The following is an 11292-nucleotide window of genomic DNA, read 5'->3' as shown; positions in this document are numbered from 1 at the left end:
ATTTAGCCAAATCAGAAAGAATTTTGTTGATCAGAGTTGCTCCCTCCAGATCCAGGATCGAGGCATGTGTGCCTGAGGTTGAAGCAGCCTGTTCACGAGAGTTCTATATGAAGATTCACTTTGGGATAGGTTGACCTGACCAAGCCTCCATTTTTGCACTCGCATCGTGTGTCTGTATTTTGTCCTTGTTGATGGAATCTCCTTGTTTACATATCTTCCATTCTGTATTGAGTCCATGTGTTCAGGGATGTTATTTTGTGCTGATTGCTTCTGTCATTGTTCACATATACTTACATGTCTCTGTATCTGAGCTGCATGGCTTTTATATGTGCAGTACTAGTTCATTTATTGGCATTGCCTTTCAGTTGGGAGCGAGGGTGTATGCCTGCCCGCGTACAGCGGAGCAACCTTTGCTTTTTTGAAAGCGATGAATTTACATGGGCCTCTCTCTCTCTCTCTCTCTCTCTCTCTCTCTCTCTCTCTCTCTGCATATCCTGCGTCTGTCTCCAGGTGCCTTGTTTATCATGTGTTTGTATGCAAGGCTAGAAGCTAACGTGAGGTACATGACCCTCATTCATCTGAGGTTATTGCAAAGAACAAAATTGGACAAGTTTCCTGTGCAAGAACTTGCTGCATTTAATTGTTTTGCATGTTGTAGAACCTGATCCAGGGAAAAGTTCTCATTGTATTTTGTGCTTCTATGGTATGCTATGTATCAATGAGGACTTGTTAACTCTTCTTCACATCTGGATTCTGTTTATAATTGCAAGTCTTCAGGTCTTTTCTTTCAAATTTGCTTGTTTAATCTCGCAAAATCCATTGGCATATGTTCGAAATTTTAAAGATTATAGAATCGTATTGCATGTCATTCGTGGATGAAAAGATGGCAGGGTTCTGAAGCTCTCGGCACTCATATGCCAATGGCCGAGTGAAAATTCTCCTTGCATGCAAAATAAGAAAGCATGGTGCCTAATGAATTCAGATATATATGAATGATGACACTTTATTGAAATCTGTCGATAGTTTGGGTGTATCTACACATTTACCTCGTATCGTGTGGAAAGCATTCTAGCCCTTTATGTTGATTGAGGTAAGCCATGCTATTCTTCACTTTGTACTGACTGGACACAATCAAGCTTAGAAATACGTGTCCTTTCTTAGTTGCTAGCAAAGGTCCTAGACAATAGACGTGGACTAAAATGCATCTGTAAGACTAATATGGCCATGTAGCCATGTTGTGCAACCTAGGACGCCACCATTTGGTTTTTGATGGTTTTTGATAGATCTCCAATAGATGCTTTATAGCTAGATCATGGTGGACTCGTCTTTTTGGCTAATTCATTACATATGAGCATCCCTCACATTAAGAGACGTGCATAGCAGCACAAACCTCAAAATCAGTGATGTTTCACAAAAGACATCAATCTACTATGTAGTGAGTCATGAGCTATATGGCACATGAAGTATCAACTCTGATATCTGTACATTACCTTCCTATTTTGTAGATACCTCTAGGTTGGATATGTGGTATTTGCTATGTGACATGTCCATGAACTATGTTTGTGCTACATGTGCTATATAGAACACACATTTCGTATATGAGATCTGTATGAGTGCTATATAGGGCACATCTATAGTGCCATGGAGTATTTATGTGCTATATGCTAGATACATGTTTGCTATATGGAGTCTACCACGAGTGATATATGGAACCCACCCACCCATGTGCTATGAGACATTTGTCGTGTGTTATGTAGCACATGTGTGCCATATGGAGTGTGCTACTATATAGCACACTCGTGTGCTATGTAGTAAGGTAGGTATCAATAAATTATATTAGAGATGTTGTTGTGAGTAATTGTTAAGCTTGTCTCATAGGGCATGGAATGTAAATGGTTTCATGGAATGCTAAAGATACGTAATGTGCATTTAAAGTTGTATTTGCAAAGAACGTATCAAACTTGATTGCATGTACAAGGTAAGAGTATTGGTTTGATGACATGTCATCTAGAAGAGTGTGTTTGTGAGGGTTGGCATGTTGTTGTTCATAATAATAACCCTATAACAACATATGTACCACTTGCACATATATTATTACAAGGATGTTAGTCAACTTCTTTCTCATCCACCTTGAGTTTATACATCTCAAGAGATAAAACTCCGCACCTCCTTTGTTTCCACATCTATATTCACAATGAAGTTTCCACCTTCACACCTCCTTTGTTTCCACCTCTATATTCACAACGAAGTTTCCACCTTCATATATATAATTGCCTAGCATGTCCATGCTTCCCTTCAGCATTGCAATATGCTTTGCATACTCGCACCACCCAATAGTCTCCTCTTGTGCCTGAAAGATTGGTTTCAAAAAGATATATTTCTACACGACCTATTATAGAAATTTCTAGAATGGCCTCTAGTACAAACGACGCAAAGCTATGGACGGCGTAAATCTATTGTTAACTATAATATTCCATTGTGATTAGTTAGATGACCTAAATTTGCTCCCACTTTTAGGGTACCCCATTGTACACCTTCAAGTCACCTTTACTAGTATGAAAGTGACCCTCTAATCTTCATTTTCATTTTATCTAATTGTATGAGCATTTTGTTTGGTCATTGAATTATTTCTCTTGAGTCATTCACTCTTATTCTCTCCCGTTCCATTGTGTGTGTGTGTGTCTTCTATTTGGTGTTTCTCTTTTCACTCCATCCTAGTATTAGAGCATGAAGGTTGAGGATACTTGAAGACTTATCAAGGAGCTTCTCTGAGAGAGAAATGTTTCAAAATACCCTCTTGCTTGCGTTATTACTTTCTTAACAAAATAATCCTCTAGCTTTATCTCATCGCTTTCTATCCACTAGCGTAGGGCTAGGACAACCACCACTTTTTTGCAGCTTTGTTGCAGTTTCAATCATCATTAACTCACTCTTGAGTGGGGCTCTTCCTAGCCTGGCACCTCTTGCACTTGGGTTGACTAATACCTAGAAACAACTAGTTGCATTTTGGGTTTGATCGGGCTCTCTCCCACATTTTTAACCTAGCGCTCTCAAACTCTGCATCCATAGCATCCTCAAGTGTGTATCACCCCAAGTTGTGGATTAGCCTCCACTTCCTACAGTAATGTCGGATCTCCTCTTGAAGCATTTTTTTCATGCTCATATGTTTAGTATAAAATTTTAATAAACTACAAGAGGCCTTTCACAAGGCTTCTTTCGCGGCTCTCATTGCAGTATATGTACATTTTTAACCCTTATGTGCTTAGTGTTTTTGTCCAATTATATTCAAACTATCCCTCTTTGTGTTGTCTCTACTTGGGGACTGTCAATCCCTTCTCTTGGTATATCAATATGTTGAGCAAGAGGCCTTTCACAAGGCTTCTTTCGCGGCTCTCATTGCAGTATATGTACATTTTTAACCCTTATGTGCTTAGTGTTTTTGTCAAATTATATTCAAGCTATCCCTCTTTGTGTTGTCTCTACCTGGGGACTTTCAATCCCTTCTCTTGGTATATCAATATGTTGAGCAAGGAGAAGAAACCTAAAGTCAGCTGGTCGTTTGTACCTCCTCCAATCCGATGAGCAGCTCAATTGCAATGGGTGAAGGCACTTAGTCTCCTCCTACTTTGACTTGTATCGTTGAGGAGATGAGGTTTGTCAAACTCTCCTCCAATCTGATGAGCGGTTCAACTGCAATGGGTGAAGTCACTTAGTCTCTTCCTACTTTGACTTGTATCTTGAGGAGACGAGGTATGCCAAATTCTCCTTTGTTTGAAGGTACATCTTTGGTAAATCTACATGTGTGCCTAATTCATGAGCGGAAACTTCTCATTTCCTTCAGCCATAAACTCTACACTATTTAGTACTTTTGATAGTAGCAACCATATTGGAGCATTCATGATTCTTGTCTCTATGGTTACTTTGATCTTTGTGATGATGAAAACTATCCATGCAATGGGTGCATCAAGTTCCTCTTTACTCATTTACTTCTGCTAGTGGTGGTTATTTTCTTGCTCCTTTTTTTGTGCCAATTTCATTTGATTCATTCACTCACATTCTCAATCTTCCAGATCTTTATGATCCACAAAATTTGAGACCTTATAATGATCAAAATTGGTCTATTTTTATGTGATTGCTATTAAGCAGTGCATACATGTTTGTCTACTAAAAAAATTCCACGCACAAATCTGACATCTCATGGAGTTACATGGAGGCTACATCTATCACATTTATGGTTCATGGGATATCTCCATTTGTCTCCTCTCATTTTCTCTCACTTTCCACAAGATCATATCAACTTTGGCATAATATATATGCTTGCTATGGACCTTTAAGCTTACACAGTTGGAAAAGGAATTTGTTGAGCTAGTTGTCACAAAGAATGACAACATTATTGCAAAGATTGAGGAGTTTTCTTGGATTGAGAGAAAGTCGGTGATAAATCCGGCTCACAAGCACCTTGGTAAGTTTCCTTTATTAATCAAGAACTTATGACACAAGCACTCTCCATATTGCATTTCTTACTTATAATAATTGGGGAATAATTCATGTTTCTCTAATAAATGACAAATGTTGAATAAGAGGGAAAACAAAATCAAAACAATTCCCTCATTGCTAGGGAATAAAAGGAAATGTCTTGAACAAAGATAAAACCAATACAACACCCACACCCATCAAACATTCCAAAGAACCTTGTCATTATATTGTTCGTTAAAAGAATGGGCATCTTGAAGAGAAATGTGTTTTTAAACATCTCTCCAAGATACTAATTGCTAAAAATAAAGCCAAATCCAAGGAATCTAACAAAAGCAAAGGCAAAGAAAATTCCAAAGAACAAGGAACTATAAATATTGCTCACATTGCTTGTTCCTCCCCTCTGCTACCTATCTCTCTATCTCCTTGTGAATCTTCTTTCGAGATGATTGCACCACCCTCATTCTTGTCACAACATGGAGAGCTACAAGACTCTTTTTCTTCATTGGTTCACATTGGTGATGATTTTACTTTTCTTGTGCTTGGAGTTTGAAACATATCTCATGGAAATGCAATCTTGCATGATGTGCTATATGTGCCTAAGCTTTCAATTAGCTTCTTTTTTATATCTAAAGAAACGTCTAAAAGACTTGGAGTCTACTTCTCCCATGATGTGATTGATGAAAAGAAACTCTCTATTGTGGCTCATGGCTATCAAGAAGTGTTAGGATTTGTGCCTTGATCACACCTCCTCATGGGAGACATCTCTTGCATACTATGATTAGATACATTGAAATTGTGACTAGCCACTTTTGACTAGCTTTAGTATATGCTTGTATACACTACCTTTTGACCCTTGGCTCCTCCAAATACACCCCCATATGAGCATCCACGATCTACCTAGCTGATTTACACCTTTAGAGGTTGCCCAACACATCATCAATGATGTCACCAAGATGCACTTTGATCTGCTCTATAAAAGAGCCCCAATTGTACTCACAATTGGTTGGAATTAATCAATTCAAGTATTCTACTTTGCATCTCTCTATTGTGTATGCTCAATTGCTCGTTCTCCATTGCTTGTGGTGTGTGTTATTAGTGCTAATCACCTACGTTATGCGCACACCATGAATGCTACACACACACATAAACCCACCCACCATAAACACTTACTCAACAAGTGGTATTAGAGCCTCATAAGGGCTAGTATCTCCTAGTTCATTTGGATCTTGGTTTTGTATGTGTGTAGGTGCATGCTACTCTGTGCTAGATCATCTAACCTTCACTCTCATGCTTATGATGATTGCTAATTAACTTTCTCTTACATTGCATCTAGATTTGCATGAAATAATGGATTGATTTCACCCATTTTGTGTCACTCAAAATCAAGTGCTCATCTTGCCATTGTCAGCCATTTATTGTGTGTGGAAAAATCTATTTTCAAGGACTTTCTAACAAGCCCATGTGTGCCCCATTTGGAGCTCATTTGAGGTTGCCACTCTCGGCCAAAGCTGCTACAGTCAACATATATTTTATAGTCAACGGCTCCCTCAGAAGGAAACAAAGAAGGCGGGTTGGCTTATGGCGTATGGACTAATCTTGGAATGGTGAGGTCATGGGGTTGATCTACTTCTTTTATTGGTGGTCAATAGTAGGCGGACTTGGCGCTCCATATATTGGACTCCATAAATTGATCGGGTCCGAAACTTGTCGACCACACACCCTCTAGTCGCATTCGGATTTTTCGCCTTATCAATTGGCTCCTATAGGAGCTTTTGGCGTCCAAGTCTAGACACCGACCTGCTTGAGAGCATCCTCCATCTGGTCGTCCACTACCGCACTACGGTCATCTGACTGGGCGACATCCAAGACCTCTGTCCGATGGCTCTGATCGGCCGAAATAGGAGACATTCCCATAGCTGCAGTCGCGTAAGAATAACTCCTACTAAGGGCAGCTTCACGCCTCTTCACTCGGCCGAGCAAAGAGATCTTTCCCACACACAAAAAACAGGAAGAGGCTCGACCCTGACAAGCAAGCATTCCCACAAACATGTAAAACAAGCCTCACAAGCTTTTATTCAAGCTCACAGTTTGTATATCCTTATCAATGTTTCTTTGTGTGTGCTTCCTGAGGAATTTGTGAACCCAAAAGGACTATTTCAGAAGTATTCATGAAGAGGAGCCCCATAGAGTGGAGAGTGACTTCACAAAAATCCTTTTTAAAACTTTTGGAGTGCCATTCTAAGTGCACAATGGGCACAATGCATATGCCATTTGTAAAAGAGTTAGACACTGCCATTGAAAATATGGTAAGACCTCTCTTGTTGGAATTCACCACTAGCACAATCTATGGTATGTATGCCATGTCTACACCAAAGTCATCAACACAAACAACTCGCTTGGATAGCTCCAATTCAAGGGCAGGAGGTGACTACAAAAATGAAGATCATAAAGACCAAAAAGATACATTTGACTACAACGACAAATTTGACAACAAAAAGAAATCAAGCAAAAGTGGGGAGACCAACCCTCCTTCTACACAAATAAACTAGCAGCATTTGGCACTAAAGATGTTCTCCAAACACAACACTTGACTTTCGTATTTGTTCACCAAATTTGACTTTGTTTTGTCCTACCACCTTATTGAACACTATTCTCAAGGGGAGGAAACTTTGCCGTCCTTAACCTGGTCGACAATTCTCCGAGGAGGATATTAGACCCCACTAGAAGGAAATTCTACTTTGGTGTTCTCAGACACAAAAGGGGAGTCTTGTTAGGATTTGTGCCTTGATCACACCTCCTCATGGGAGACATCTCTTGCACACTATGGCTAGATACATTGAACGTGGGACTAGCCACTTTTGACTAGCTTTAGTATATGCTTGCATACACTATATTTTGGCCCTTGGCTCCTCCAAATACACCCCCATATTGTTGAGGTAAAGGCATTGCACCTTTGCTCGAGGCCGGACGTCCGATATTCGGTCGCCCATTATGTGTACGTACACATTCCTTATTCTTCATATACGCAAAGAATAAGGAGGTCCTTACCACATTCTTGGAGGTTGCTCTACTCACACAACATGTCTTCTACTGTTCTCCTCCCTCGCACTCCGCACGCACTATGCATTGCTTCCGCACCTAGTGCTCTCACAAGTGGAATCAGAGCTTCGGTTTCACGTGGGTGTAGTGTGACGATGGAGTCGATGGCTTCACAATGACAAGCGTACTAACTATAGTAGATTCAAGAGAAGGAAGAAGGGAGTAGCTTGGCAACGTGTACACATCACAGGTTCGCGAGCGGTCTACGTCGGCATTGTGTGCACATAGATTGCAGTGCAAGAGAAGCCCATATTGCAAATTTGAGCTTAGAAATGTATATTCAGTTTGTATAGAGCTTGTATAATAATCCATTGCTGAATCTTGCAAAGAAGCAGGAGCAGGAAGTGCTGCAATTTGTTTTTGCTATTTTTGACTCTCGAAAGAGTGTTTTTTGCATTACTCGTCATATGGAGTTGGATAGATATGATCTAGGAGTCTATGTTAGGGTTTTGGCACATTTTGAACGCGATGGTGATGTCATTTTTTGAAATTCTAATCAAAATTATAGCAGGCACAACATCAGTAAGTTTGTGCTACGTTTTTGGGCATATCTCTCACACATGGACTCGAATATATGTGATCCACAAGTCTATCCATTTTTGGCATATCTCTCGTACCCGAACTCGGATATATTGATATAGGAGTCTATCCTACGGTTTTGGCATGTTCCAGACGCGTTGGTTGTATCAAAATTCTAAAATTTTGAGCGTTGATTTTTTTGCAGTAGCCTACAGCAACCTCGACATATCGAAGCTTGGCAGTTTTATTCCTACATTGCAGAGCATTATGCGGTTTTCATCTATGGCTATGTATGGCACACTGTGGTGCTATTTGAGAGGTAATTCACCTTGTTTTTGTCTATACAAGTGATGCTTTGGGGTGTGACTTTCTGATTGTTACACATCCCCGAACGTGGATTTGTACGCGTTGTATGACTATGTGGGACATTCCAGAGAGTATTTATAGCACGATTTTGTGCAATTTGTGCTATGTATGCATTTGCAGATACAACTTGAGCTAGGTATATCTTACATGTATCAAGTTCACTTGTTTACATCGTTTTTGGGCTGGTACAAGTCCATAGAGCCACACGTTCAGGAGTGAGTCAGTTTTCTAGGCTTTTGATAGTTGATGTTTACCAAATTGTGGATTTTTCTACTGAGACACTGAATGTCCGTTTTTCACGCGGTTTATGGCTTATATTTTTTGAATTTTACTCAGTTTATAGTGGAAACCCTATCGCATTTTTCCCAGATTCTCACCATGTTTTATGCATATCTGCAATTTCGCTCTTTGATGGTTTAGCGGTCAAGTGTTTGAATCCCATTTTGATGGTTTTTTAGCCTTGTGCACACTCTCACATGAGTGAGAGTTTCAAATGCTTGTGTGGGTACAGACTTTGCTAGTGATAGGTTTCACAGGTTTTTGCAGATTTTTTTACAGGCAATGATTCTTGTGGATGTGTTTTGAGCTAGTTTGCTCACTACTTGTGTATATGGTTATGCACTTTATGCTCGGTTGAGCTATTTGTCCCAGATTGTATGCCTGTAGATATAGCAGATTGTGGAGCTATTTTGTGCATATGCGAGCATCGATTTTGATGCGACTGATCATGGTTTTCATAATTGTGTAGTGGTCGAGTGATCTCCCACTTTGTTGCCCTTGGAATGGCTTAGTGATAAAAACACCCACCATGAGGGCTCGCTAAATGCAACAACATTATAGAAATGCCAAGCTTCTTGTCATGAGTACATTTGATGAGTTGAACTCTTTCAATTGTCCAAAAAAAGAAACTCTAATGTTGATTAAGGAGATTTTGTTGAACGTTCTTCTTTGGCAAACTGGGACAAGACGCTCTTGACCATCACTCAACACTATGTCAGACAAACCCTCCCTTGTTTTTCATGTGCATGTAATGCATCCAATTTTGCCATTGGTTTTGTTTTAACACAGCCTGGTGAGAAAATTATAGATGCTAGTAGTCAATTGAAACACAATTGATAATAGCATCACTGTCATAGTTGATATTATTGACATTGATAGCAATGCTAAGAGTGAAGCTACAAGAATCTTATTTACCGATGCTTATATTGACGCTCGTAGGTAGATTTTCTGGGGTAGTAAGATCTTTGTTGGCTTTGCCACCCAATCAACCATATAGACAATGAGGCTTTCCCTCAGGCAGACACACTGAGCTAAACTTATTCTATTGATCAATATAGAAAATAAGGAGTGAGGAAGGATTAATCTCGCTCTGTAGACACTAAACATCCACTTTGTCTCCTCTTTGCACTCTCTTCTCGCACGCATGCATCCGTAAACTTTTAACCTGTATCATAGCTTGTGGCATCGATGTCTCGACACAAAGCTCAATCTTAGGGAGTGGAAAATAGATTCATTGTGAGATTCTTTGAGCTTTTGGTAGCTTTGGAGATTGTGTTAAAATAAACATAAGGTGAGCACATCAAGGCAAAGCAACACATATTTTGTTAGATGACATCTGATTTTAACGTTGGATTTTTTAGTGCAAGTAAAGGAAACATAGAGAATTGTTAAAATTTTAATGTTGGTAGTGTATAAAGCCTTGCATAGTAGCAAAAAAGGAGTCTATTGCACAATCAACCAGAGAGAATTTGCAAGGCAGAGCAAAAGAGAGTTGGAGACAATGCAAAGCAACTACACAAGAGGAAAAAATACTCGGTAGCTCTAAAATTTGCAAGGCAGAGCAAAAGAGAGTTGGAGACAATGCAAAGCAAAAATGGGAGCATTCCTTTGGCCTTCCCTCCCTTGTTGTGCATATTCTCTTTGGGGTATGTTGAGGTGTGCATTGAGTGCAGACACAACAGGGACTCTTATGTTCGGCCTTGTTTGTGTACATCGTGAGAGCATTTCTAGAGCTTGAAGAGAGCATGTAGATCTCGGACACACTCATAGGGCGAGTCCTATCTAGAGGATTCAAACCCAATTGAAGAGGAGTTTTTGGCATTGACACATAGATAGAGTTAGTTCTCTTTGACATGCATGATATGTGGTTTTTTTAAAGGATCAAACCTGGATTTGACATCAACAATAGGCTTACAGGTTGGGAACACCGTTTTTGCTTTGTTTAGAAATCTTTGCAATGTCATATGCATCTAGTGGAGTCTCTGCACTTTTTAAAGATTCTTTGATTGGCCGTATGCTTTCTTTGGCCGTATGCATGCCATTTGTGATTATCTATAAGAGATTGAGTCTCTAGTTTGTTACGATTGCGGCTTCAAGTTATTGGCTTACAAGTACTGTTGGAAATAGGTATATGTTTCCACATCCACTTTTGTAGGGTTTTGTATTAGTTTATGTTCTCAGGTGGGATTATGCGTATTGTTTATGCATATAGCATGTACTTTTATACACTATGAGCTCTCTTGGACATTACTACTTGCATTTTCCCTTGCCTATTTGCACTCAATTTCTTGCTCTCATTACTAGTTTTATTCATTGATGTACATTGTGTTGCGGTTATTTCCATAGTGCACTTTTGTGGAGCCATTCTTTGGCACTTACGATAGTTTTGACCATTTCTCAAACTTGGTGGGAAGGCAATCATTGATGAGCTTAACCATTATCTAATCTATTGAGCCTTTGGATGGTCGTGGTGGTGAGGTTTTATTGACTTGAGGGATTCTCAAATGTTGAGAGCCTTTTGGTGATATAGGTTTGTTGGAGCACCCCTTTTTT

Source organism: Adiantum capillus-veneris, chromosome 20, assembly GCF_014529385.1.
Source record: "Adiantum capillus-veneris isolate H3 chromosome 20, ASM1452938v2, whole genome shotgun sequence".
NCBI classification, from domain to species: Eukaryota; Viridiplantae; Streptophyta; class Polypodiopsida; order Polypodiales; family Pteridaceae; genus Adiantum; species Adiantum capillus-veneris.
This window is presented reverse-complemented; position numbering follows the sequence as displayed.